This window comes from Phalacrocorax carbo, chromosome 20 (genome assembly GCF_963921805.1).
Source record: "Phalacrocorax carbo chromosome 20, bPhaCar2.1, whole genome shotgun sequence".
NCBI lineage: Eukaryota > Metazoa > Chordata > Aves > Suliformes > Phalacrocoracidae > Phalacrocorax > Phalacrocorax carbo.
In genome coordinates, this window is record NC_087532.1 from 63,142 (window position 1) to 75,088 (window position 11,947).

Here is an 11,947-nt window from a genome sequence, read left to right on the forward strand (position 1 = left end):
CGGTTTCGTGTAGCGGACTGAGAAAACTAGCCAAGACTGCCAAGATTAAGAGCCAAGAAGGTAAAAGGCAATTCTGGCAGGGGGAGATTGCGACCACCGACTCACGGACCACCACCGAGCCTGCGCAGCGATTTACATACGGAACGAGCAAGTTTGTACCGATCAGTAGACAGGACGATAATGAATATGTATGAATACGTAAAATTTTGATCTACAAATTCTACGGGAAAGGTGTGTGAGGTACGCACGCCAGGAGAAGCGATCCCCCGTGCATCTGGCGCCGTGAATAAAGAACGCCTGCTCTTTAATACTAAATCGGCGTTGAGGAGTTGTTTCCGATTTTACCGCGTTTTTCGGTAACACACGGAGTCAGACCAAGAGGGCCAGAGAAAGACAAAATACCGACAGGCTACAGAACAGAGCAGGAGGAATAAAAAAATAAAAACGGAGCCAGAGCCAGGCAGAGAGAGGCGGAGAAAGAAAAAGTAGCCACAGGCTACAGGACAGAGAGAGGGAGGCCTGAAAAGACGGGGAGGCAGGGAGCCACTCAGAGCGAGATGGAGAAAGAAGGGGCGGGGGGGCGCCAAAAAAAAAAAAAAAATTTTGCAGCAGGTAAGGAAAGAGAGGGGGCCAGGGGAGAGACAGGGAGGGCCCAGGATGCACAAGAGAGGCAACGGGGCCCCAGTGGCCCAGGACTCACCGCGACTCTCGCTCTCAGCGCTGCTGGCACAATTTAGCCGTTCAGATGCTTCTTTCCCCTCCTCTCCGCCCTGCCTCTTCTGCAGCTCCAGACTCTAGGCCGTCCTCCACCTAAAGAGGATACACGGGTGTCTTACCGCTCTTACGAGATGAGGCTTCCTAGGCACGTAGCCTAGCTCGCTCGTGCCGGAGCTGGGGGCAGGAGCACGGGGCAAGTGGGGCCAGGGGAGGCTGAGGGGGAGCTCTGGTGAGCTGGGGAGTCGGCTATCTTCTGCACCCTGGGCAGGGGGAAAATGTCATCATCCTCCTCCTCCTTTCCCTCTTCCCTTCTATCAGCTCCCGGGTAACTCCTGGGGCTGCCCTCACCCGCTCGCCTTTAGCATACCAGAAGCCTGCCTCGGCAGGTCGTTTGAAGCTTCCCATCCCACCAGCCCCAGTAGTGCAGGCACACAAGGAGACACCCCGGCACCCACCAAAGGGGCTCGCTCACCTCGCCGGCAGCCCTAGGCCTCACCCGACACAGGGAATCGTGTCCGACACACCACCACGCTGCAGCAGGAGCGGAGGAGGCCTTTCCTTACCAGGAAGCAGCAACGAGCACGGCGGCATCACCTCGCAGGCACCGCAGCATCGCAGGGCTGTCACCTGCGGAGAGAGCAATGGGGATCACAGGGACGCCACCGCGCGTGCGCGGCTCCCGGGCTCAGTACCCAACTCTGGTCGCTGGGCAGCAGCATTATCTGAATTACTCTTCTCGATTAATACCATCCAGAAACCGTAACTTGGCTGCATCCACAGAGCTTCTATTCCTCTGCACCTTTTCCCCTCGCAGCCCCAGCAGCACTGTTCATTGCCTCTGCACCAAACAGCAAAGCGTCTCGAGCATTTCAGTCCTTTCCTCTCGACTGCTTAAAAAAATCTGGTGCTTGCTACTGTCCATGCCACTGCCCGCCCCCCCCATGCCCGAGGGAGGAGAAGCAGCACAGCAAACCTGGGGAACAAGGTTGGGTCCCCCACCCCCGCAGAATAAGCCCCAGGAACTGCTTGTAGGCATGTGGCATCAGGGTTGTGATAGGGTTTTGTTTTGGTTTTCTTTTTTTTCCCCTGCCTTCTTTACATAATGTATTAATTGGGGTTGCTTTTCCAAACTACTGAGTTCTGTGGGGACTTTTTGTGCTTTTACCCTACAAAAAATGGTCATTTTCACTTTCGGTTTTGTGCATGAGAATGGTTGGTGGGTGCTTTTAGGTGGTTGTTCCTTCCCCACCGCCACCCTTTTTTTCCCTTTCCAGCTGCACAAATCCAGCTGGAGTTGGCTTTCCCAGAAGCCCCAAGTTGTTTTCTTTCCACCAGAATTCTTTCTGTTTTTTTCACCCCCCATTGCAGACCCAGAGTCAGGGGGTTTGAGGTATTTTTGTGCCCAGGCAGCAGCTCCCAGGCTGCATAAGCAGCCCCACAGGGGGAAGTCCCCATTTGAGGGAATCGGCCCCAAATTGGGATGGGAAAGTGAAGACAAGGGAAAAAAAAACCTGAATAACCTGAAAAAGAACACCTACTCCAGCCCACCAAGCACCGGTCACCTTGCCTGACTCACCTCCAGGGCCCAGATCACGCTCGGCTCATCGCTTAGCGCCCTCGGATCACAAAAAAAAAGAGTAAAACCCATAATGGAGCCCTATAGCCATCAGTCACATCTTCCCTCCAGTACTACACAGACTCACCTTCTTCCAGCGCTCCCCTGGGCTCTCCTCCGTTGCCCTGCACGACTCATCCACCTGCACCTGGAAAAACAGTGTTACTGAACAAGTCACCTGGAGGCACAGCAACAGCTTAACCATTCCACAGCTCTTGCGCCCCCGTAGGAATACCATCTAGAGCCCAACTACAGCCTGCCGTTAAAGGAAATGCGTTAAATCAAACGTTAAGCCCTCGCACGTACAAGCCGGAACAGCAAACACACAGCACGCTCGCGCACCCAGGGCGCAGCCCGACGGAGGTCCACGCGCACCTCGCCGGTCTGATGCGGAGCCGCCCAGCATCCCTGCGAGCACAGCTGCAGGCGCAACAGCAGTTTCACCTACACCCATCTCAGCACGCAGCGCTTCTGAAGCTTTAAGCTGAAAGCCCTACCTTGACCCTTGGCCACACTAGAAGCGAGCCGTGGCTAGGACTCCACAGAAACACAGCAACACAAATTGCACACCCACAGCGGCGACAGCCTTGCAGCTATTTAGACCAGGAACAACAGAGAAAAGTAAAACAGCTTCATCACCCGCACAGGAAAAGCAGCAGACGGAGACAAAGGGTCAGCATTCACAGCCCTTACAGAACACAGGCGTTCTCTCTCCTTCCACTCCTAAACCCATCCCCACTTAGGTCTAAGTATCGCAGCCCTGCTGGGGCAATATCGAGAGCGGGGAACAAGAGCCCTGCCGCCCGCCGTTTGTGCGGCAGGACACAAAAACAGAGGGACATGTTTTGCCACACACAACCCTGAATCTCCTGAAAATTTATGTTTACCAAAAATAGCCATTTGGAACATATTCCCAAAAACATTCGGCAATGAAACGCTTACGTGCTTGACACCCGCACATTTTTGGGGAACTTGCTATTTGCTTCCTGGTTTTGCTGGTCTTCCCTCAGAAGTTCTACCTGCAGCCAAGTTATTCCCACCCGCCCGACCGGTTCAAGCCTTCACCTTCCTGGTATTATCAGCACATTGACACAGGCGAGGAACTTAACTGCTCTTCTAAAACTATCCAAATGACAATCACAGCCCTGAAAGAGGAGTGGAAGAGAAGAAAAGGAGAGATCAGGCAGCAAAAATGCCCTGCAGGCTGCTGCCAGCCAACACTGCACTCTTTTGTTAAAGCCACCCCACCCCCCCAAACGCAAAAAAAAAGCCCCATGACTTTGTGGAGTGCGGTTTTTTTTTCTTTTCCGCAGTCCTTCTGGAGCTCATCCCTGTCTCAGCATCTTGTCTTGTCAGAGCATGAAGATGCAGATGATCTGTATCCCGACGACATCTGCATGGGATGAATACATTTTCAGAAATAGACCAGATCTGTGAGACTCCTGTCACCTTTGTGGTTTTAATAATCATAACTCAATTTTGTCGACTGACACACTTGTGAGAACTAACTTTGAAACTTAGCCTCTCCTTGGGGAAAAAAACGTGTTAGACACCAAATGAAACTGATTCAGAGCTCCGAACCACGATGGAGCCGATAGAGCTGCTGTGACTAATTAATCATACAAACTAAATTGGTTAATAACTATCCTAAGCAGCACAGAAAGAAGAGCTGGACCCAAAGAGGGTGTGCTGTGCTGGATCCAAAAAGCACCCTTCCTCCAGAGACCCGCCTCAGGTGGCGAGTTCGCTCTGGTGCATGCCGGCCTCCCGAACTTCGGGGTCCGATGTGACCGGACCCCCACCTCCGGGGAGGGTCCGCGTACCCTGCCCAACCCCTGCTTTCCCCTGCAGCCCCCAATGCCCCCACCCCACCCCAACCCCCCAGCCTGCACAAGCAGCCAAACCGGCTTCTGCTTTTGGCCCCCAAACCAGCTCACTTTGGGACCGTTTCTGAGCCAAAAAGCCCAGCTGCTGAGCCTGTTCTCAAGTCCCAAAAATGCAGCACTCGACCTCTGCTCCTCAGCCCCAAACCACACGACTTAGTCCCCTCGGTCAGGCCCTCAAAACGCACGACTCGATCTGTTTCAGGGCCCCGGCGTCAGCCACAGGAGCCTGCTCTCACGGCCCAGGAACAGAAGAGCTGCGCTCTCCCCGCTCAGGGACCAAACCAGCTGAGCCTGGCTGCGTCCCGGCCCCCTCCGCAGTCCCCACGGGCAACGCTCAGGGCCGCGGAGAGCGCAGCCACCCCGCAGCCCCGCACCCCCACGGCCCACGCGGGCACTGTCGGGGAGGCCTCGGGAACTGAACTGCGCGGGCCCGGCCCCGCACCCCGGCGGGGCAGCCCAGCGCCGGCCCGGCAGCGCTTTCCTCCTGCTCTCGCAGGCCTCGTTTCCCCGGCACCGCCGGGCCCGCACCCCAACCCCACAGGGGGCCGGGCCCAGCCCGCCTCCAGCAAACCGCGGCGGCAGCAGCCGGGGTCCCTGCCTGCCTCGCGGCCAAGGGGGGGACCCGCCCGGCACCGCAGGGGCCCCCGCCGGGGTCGCCGCCGCCGCCCGACCCCGACGAGGAGCAGCCGAGAGCCGGGTGGGGCTGCCCCTACTTCCCCACGGCCGGGCACGGGCTCGGCCCCAAAACCCAACCACCGACCCACGACAGCGCTCGGCCCGGGGCCGCTGCTGCCCGCAACCCCCCCCCCCCCCGGGGACTCCGCGGACCGGGAGACCCCACAGCCGAAACCCGCCGACCCACAGCGCGCCCAGCCACGCACGCGGCTCCTCACCTGCCCCCCGGCGCGGCTCCGGCTGCCCCACGGCCCGGCACGGAGCCGAACCCGGCCACCGGACCATCCGCCGCCCCCCCGCAACCCCCGGACGCTCCGGGACGGTTCTCGTCCCTTTTCGCTCCGACGCCTCGAGCCGAGCCGGCCCCGCTCCTCCGAGCTACCGGCGGTGCCCGCTCTGCTGCTCGGGGCCGGGCCCTGTTCTCACCCAGCCGCGAGAAGCCGCCCCGGGGTCTCCTCGGTGCGTCCAGCCCCGTGCCGTGCCGGAGCGGGGAGAGCCGGGTACGAGCGCGGAGCCCTGGGGCAGGGGTTGCCCCAGTGCCGCCGACGGTGTGGGGGGGTGTGTCGTCGTCCCCCGCCCCACGCGGGGGGCGCACACACGGTACACCCGCGGGCAGGGGCATCCCCGGGGAGCCGTGCGGCCGGGCTGCGCCGTAGGAGGGGAAGGTGATGTTGGTTTCCCATTTTCCCCGCAGCCTGATCCTCCCCCCTCCCCCGTACTGAGTTGCCCCCCCCGCCCACCCCTTCCCGCGCGTTACAGCCCGCGAAAAAGCTTTTAACAACCCCATCGACAACACTCCCTTTATCCCTCTTCCAGCAGCAGCAGCAGCGAGAGATTAAGCCAACTGCAGCAGAGAGGAGGAAGGCAAGGAGAGCCTTTTCAAGCAAGGGCAGGACAAAAATGCACGGCGTGGACAGGCACAGGAGAGGCTGCGTTATCTGGAAAGCACAACACCTACCCAAGGGCAGAAAATAAGGAACGAATCGTTTGCAAGGAGCTGCAGCAGACAGATCACCTTTTTCTTTATTGCTCTCCTGCCCTTTGTTATCCAAAGCGATAGGCTTCACCACCGGGCAGAAAATAGCTGCCTAGATTTACACGGACAACCAGAAACAATCAAGCCACCCAGGAAAAAGTTCACAGCAGAGGTATAACACATCAGCAGCTAAAACATTTGTTACGCAGGCACAACCAGGCACTAAACAAAGGCTTTCCAACATTGGAGATCTAGAACAGGTAGACATTAGCACAGAAGCGCAAGGGGCTCCGTCACCCTGCACAAATCTCCCCGTGCCTACACACGCACACGTTCAGAAGTTTATCAGAAAACGCCTGACTGAGCCATTTGCCACAGTCACGAGACTCACGACATGACACACGAGGTGGGCCCAGAGTTTTAAGGCAAAAATACCTCCCCCGCCCCCCACCCGAGATCTTTCAGGCTCCAGACCTGCCATCTCCCCGCACCAAACCTCCCCGGCCAAAGGGTTTCAGGTGGCCCAAAACACAGTACACAGAAAATAAACGGGGAAAGCCCTACATTGTGCAAAAGCGAACGATGCCCGACCAGGGCTTCTCTGCGGGGCCCGGGCTCGGCACGGAGCCCCCCCCCGGCACGAGCACGGGCCCGGGCCGGTCACGGAGCCCCCCCCCGCCCGGCCCCGGGCCCGGCACGGAGGAGCCAGCCCCCCCCTCCCCCGCCCGGCCCCGGGCCCGGCACGGAGGAGCCAGCCCCCCCCTCCCCCGCCCGGCCCCGGGCCCGGCACGGAGGAGCCAGCCCCCCCCTCCCCCGCCCGGCCCCGGGCCCGGCACGGAGGAGCCAGCCCCCCCCTCCCCCGCCCGGCCCCGGGCCCGGCACGGAGGAGCCAGCCCCCCCCTCCCCCGCCCGGCCCCGGGCCCGGCACGGAGGAGCCAGCCCCCCCCCTCCCCCGCCCGGGCCCGGGCCCGGCACGGAGGAGCCAGCCCCCCCCCTCCCCCGCCCGGGCCCGGGCCCGGCACGGAGGAGCCAGCCCCCCCCCGGCACGAGCACGGGCCCGGGGCCGGCACGGAGGAGCCAGCCCCCCCCTCCCCCGCCCGGCCCCGGGGCCGGCACGGAGGAGCCAGCCCCCCCCCTCCCCCGCCCGGCCCCGGGGCCGGCGCGACGGAGCTCCCCCCCCCCCGCCCGGCCCAGGGTCGGGCCCGCACGGAGCCCCCCCCTCCCCCGGCCCACACGGAGCCCCCACCGCTGCCCGAACTCACCCACCAGCGCTCTCCGGCCCCCGGCTACGGCCGCGCTGCTCTCTCAGGCGGCTGCCGCAGACGAGGATCGGGAGCCGCCAGGCCTCCACGAGTCCCGAGGGGATGCCGGCCACCGCAGGGGATGGCTGCCTGCGGCCGGACTGCCGCGGCGCTCCCCGCCCAGCTCCGAGCAGTCTCCGCCGGCCACGGGCTTCCCACGCCGGGCCGCAGAGGGGCCCCGGCACCGCAAAGAGACCCCTCGCGACCCGGCCGCCCCACGCACCTCTCCCACCTCCGCTCCGCCGCGCACGCGCCACCGGAAGCCCGGGCCCCGCGGGGCGGCCCTTAGAGGGCGGCCGGAAGGACCGGCCCCCACCGGCCCCGCCCCCGCGCCGGACCGCCCCCGCGCCCAGCCGGTGAGCGCCAGCGCCCCCTGCTGGCCGGGCCGCGCTCAGCTCGCGAGGGCGCCGAGGGCCGGGCGGGGCGGGACGCGCCGGCTCGGGGCCGGCTCCTTTCGGGGCGAGCGGGCGAGCGAGAGACCCCTGCGGGCCCCGGTCACGGCCGGGCAGAGCCGCGCGCCCTCCGGGAGCGGCTGAACGGGGCTGCCGCTCGTGACACGTACCGAGCCGTCCGCGACGGGAGCGAGCAGAGGAGGAAGGGGCCGGCGGCCGCGGGGCCCTGCCCGCAGGCACGGCGGGGGGGGGTGCGGGCTGGGGCCCGTGGGGCCGCCCTGCTGGGCCGCTGCCCTGCGCCGCACCGCGCTGGGGGCTGGGGCCCGACCGGCGCCGGGGGACCGGGGGCAGCCACGAGCAGGGGGCCTGAGCTTAGCCACGGCCTGCAAAACACCCCGCAGCGTGAGACGCTGCGAGGCCAAGGTGGTCCTTGGCAATGGGGGCGCCTGGGCTCGGCCTCCGCCGTACCCGTCCTGGGTCTGCGTGGCGTTCCAGGGGAACGGTGTTCTCCTTGTGCGGAAGGTGGGCTGGCCGTTCGGCCGTGCCCCGGCCGTTACCGATACTGCCAGAGGCGCTCGCACGCTCTGGCCCGTTACTGCTGCGGTACCGCGCCGTAGCCGAAAGAAGAGGTGTTGTGTTTTCTCACAAAAAAGCCTCCTACGGTCAGTGGAAGAAATAACCTCCTTCCGTGGCACTGACTCTTTTCGTCCAGTCCATAGCCGGCTTTCGGCTTTTGTCTTTACAGCATTCAGTTTGCTTTCTGCCAAGCTTTCTACCTGCTGTGAAACATTTGGATGTTTTTTTCCTGTTGCTTTTTTTCCCCCCTACTTGCTCCACAGCTCCCACACCAACCACCCAGCGCGGCTCGCCTTTCAGCCCCCAGACCCAGGAGCCTTGCCCTGGGACGGCCCGTACATGTCAGCAGAGTTGTTCCAGCTCTCACCCTGTCCCTACCCAGCTGAGGACGTCTGTGTCCGTGGCAGACACCCAGACACTGCCCCTGCAGCATGGCAGTCCCCTGCCCCGTCAGTGAAAACTGCGGCAATATCGGCTAAGTTTAAAAGCGTCGGCAGGAGGTGCAGGATACGTAAATAAAGCGGCGGTTGGCTGCCGGGTATGGGTGCGATATAAATACATTTTGTTTACAGGCCTTTGTGCCTATTCAGCGTTGAACGGCACCGCAGCCCACCCACCCCGGGGCTCACGGGGCTCGGAGAAGGGTCTCTCCAAGGGCACAACCTAAGGCAGCGCAGGAAGCCCAGCTGCCACGCTCCCAGTCGCTACGGGACGCTTGCTTACAGCTACACCGACGAGGGTGCGGATGAGGCTGGAACTAGCAGAAATGCTGACTCTTCTGGCCTTTTATTTGCGGAAGGCACAGCGCGCGAGCCTCGGCGGCTCACAGGAGAAGCGTGCAGCGCTGCCGGACTCTCATTCTCAGCTCACGTACTACTGCCAAAGCTCCTGCCCTGTGCTGTGCCAGATGCCGGCTGGCGTGAGCACCTGGGCTCCTGAGGGACCCCCTTGTCCTGAGAGCCAGAGGTACTCGCTTCCCTTTGCATGAGGCCTGTAGGAGATAGACCCTGCAATTTAAAAAATCTGTATCAAACGTGGCAGACTCAAAGGGGGGCATTTTAAAAAAGGCAGGTTTGTTTTCTTTTTTAACTTTACGATCTACAGCCTAGCAAAGAGATCCCTTTCAGTGTCAGTCGCTTGGCCTTCTCCCCTACTGACGAGGTCCCAGCCTCCCGGTGAGATCTCGCTGGAGATATTCTCAGTTTCCCTCAGGTACGGGGCTGCCCTGGCCCGAGGCCAGCGAAGAAGCTGACTTTGCCCGTGCCTGAATCAGCAACACGTCCAGCAGGCGACTTGCAGAGCCCAGGGAACCCTCGTAAAGAGGTCTGGGGGTGGGCCGCGCCACATCTGCGGCATCGGCCGTGGGAGAGGACCGGCGCAGTAAAGCAGGTGGGTGAAACCGCGGTCCGCGCCAATACGTGCTGCTGCCTGGGGCATGGCTTTGCTGCGGGTCAAGTCAGATGCTCTCTGTAAGAGTCAGTCAGGACAAAGGCCGCAGCAGATGTCTTTTCTGCTCATTTTAACAAAGGCTGGACGGAGCCCATAGAGGAAGGCACTACGCGTCTTGCTGGGTCTGTTTGCCTGCCTTCTCGTAAGCCGTCGCGGAAACTTGCACGAGCAAAGCCTGTGCAAGCTGATGACAGCCACGCACGGTTGAAGAGGGAGCAGACGGTGAGAGCAGAGGTGCGCGCTCAGGCTGTGCGCTGGAAGCTAATGCTAATGCTGCAAAATAAAGAGTGGATTTTCTTTTTTGGGTTTAGGTGAGCGCTAAACATGACATGTGCGTGTGTGCGTGTGTCTCTCGCAGGTTTTTGTCATACACCCCACCCCCCCCGCCCCAAAAAAACCACCCGCACATGCCACGCGTTAAACAGTGGTTTTCCATTGTACTTAGACGTGCTTACATAGGTGTGTTGGTTTTTTTCTTTTTTAATGCAGAAACAGCAATACGATAGATTTAATACAGCTAGCAATTAGATGGGTGTAGCTTTAGAGCGTCGGCTGTTTACAAAGCAACTGCACACCTTCTTTAACTCACAGTTTAAACAGGTAAACTTGCAGTGCATCACACGTGCTTTGTACAGTCACGGTCCACACGGCAGGCCAGATGCTTCCCCCTGCCTTGTCCTTGTTCCCCCGACTCCGATGGGACCGCCGAGGCCACCCTGGGGACAGCGCCGCTTTCTAGCAGCTGGGTTGCTTGCCTGGACGCCCCACAGACAAACAGTCATTTCCCCACTGAACCTCTTCTCAAATATTTTCCTAGCCCTGCAGGCCCCAGGTCCTTTGGTTCATATTTCCTTTTTTCCGGGCTTGATGCACAGGACCGACGATTTCCAGAAACAGAAACAGAGGCTGATTCAGTCCAGGCTAAACATTCTCTGACCTAAACCAAACTGCCTTCGAAGAGATAGCTGTACTGTAGGCACCACCTCGGGAACAGAAGTTGCCCTGTCATTAAAAAAAAAAAAAAAAAAAAAGCAGAAAAACAAGGCATTTCAGGCTGAGGAGGCTGAACGGTGTGCTGGGGGCGGTGGGGGGCTGGAAAGAAACAGTTCAGACGATTAGAGCGAGCTTGGCGTTGCAAAGCGTGCCATTATTTTTAATTCGGCAGTCAGAAGAAAATAGATTCTGACACTGATTTCCTGCGTGCTGCGGGAGTTCTCTCCTCAGCATTCCTGTGCACCATTTTACTTTTGTGTCCCGTCCGCTTCGCTTTTGCGCTGTAGCTCTCCGGTTCTAGCTACGCTTCCCACCACCCCCATTACGCTTTGACAAGCCCAGCTCTCACTGTGCTTCCCTTCCCTTCCCTTCCCGTATGCGCGTGCAGGGAAAAGCCCGCGCGTCTGCCACTACAGGACACGCTCTGGGGGGCAGGAGAGATGACGACGCTCCCTGACAGAGGACACAGCTGAGGGGCGGTCCGCCGGGGCCGGGGAGATGGCAGCACCTTCCCTCAGCTGCCCCATCCGAGCACAGGTGCAGGTGCGCACTGAGGAGAGACAAGCAGGCAGGAGCCGCAGAGCGAGAGAGAAAATAAAATTCACGGGTGGGTGCTACTTGCGTCTCATTTTTAGCGCAAGACATTAATTCTCAGCACATTCTTGGAGCTGCCCCTTTGGGACTCACGGAGAAGAGGGAGGTTGGCCACGCGGTGCAGCCCAGCTCTGCTTCCCCTAGATGGTTTTACTGTTCAGGTGTTGCCCTAATCTGGCCGGTACCCCCGCAAAGAGTTTGGGATTTCTGCTGCCTCTCCGGGCCAGCCACAGACCCCGACTTCATCGCAGCGAATGACCCTGCACTCGTCAGAGCGGTTGCCGAGTCACATCCCGCTGCCTTCCCTGCAGAACTGGAGACCCTTTTTCAGCCCTTGCCCCCTCTTCTCTCAGCTCGTCGCCCGTCCCTTTACCAGTGCCGGCACCGATCCTGCCTCCAGCTCGCCCTGTCCCCACCTGCGAGCGCCCAACAGGAGCTAAATGTCTCCTCAAGGATGCACGGAAGAGACGCGCAGGTAACCCAGCACAGACCCCCTGCAAACATCTTCTTTCCATTTGCTTTCCTCTCCTGACACGAAGGGATGACTTAGGAAAAGCGTACTGCTCGCATTTCACCTGCACCGCTTCTACTTTCACTCTCGCTCTCCTTGGCAGTAATTAATAGCGGTGGCGGGGGGGGCTGGGGCATTCCCCCAAAGCGGCTGCGGTTACATCCGGGCGGTTGTGGCACTCCATTAGCTTTGTAATTTTTAAATCTAAATCTTCTGGAATTGTTAGTTCTGGTCAGGAATCACCCGTACCTGCAAATTTTCT

At 60.5% G+C, this 11,947-nt stretch overlaps 1 long non-coding RNA gene across 1 annotated transcript; it reads right to left on the minus strand.

Annotated features, from left to right (window-relative positions):
- Positions 1-831: 831 nt before the first annotated feature.
- On the minus strand, positions 832-7,197 carry LOC135316578 (uncharacterized). The gene is made up of 4 exons (XR_010375840.1): positions 7,132-7,197; positions 2,421-2,480; positions 1,214-1,344; positions 832-977 (listed from the first exon to the last, which is right to left on the minus strand). It is a non-coding gene; the product is annotated as an uncharacterized LOC135316578 (long non-coding RNA).
- Positions 7,198-11,947: the final 4,750 nt, after the last annotated feature.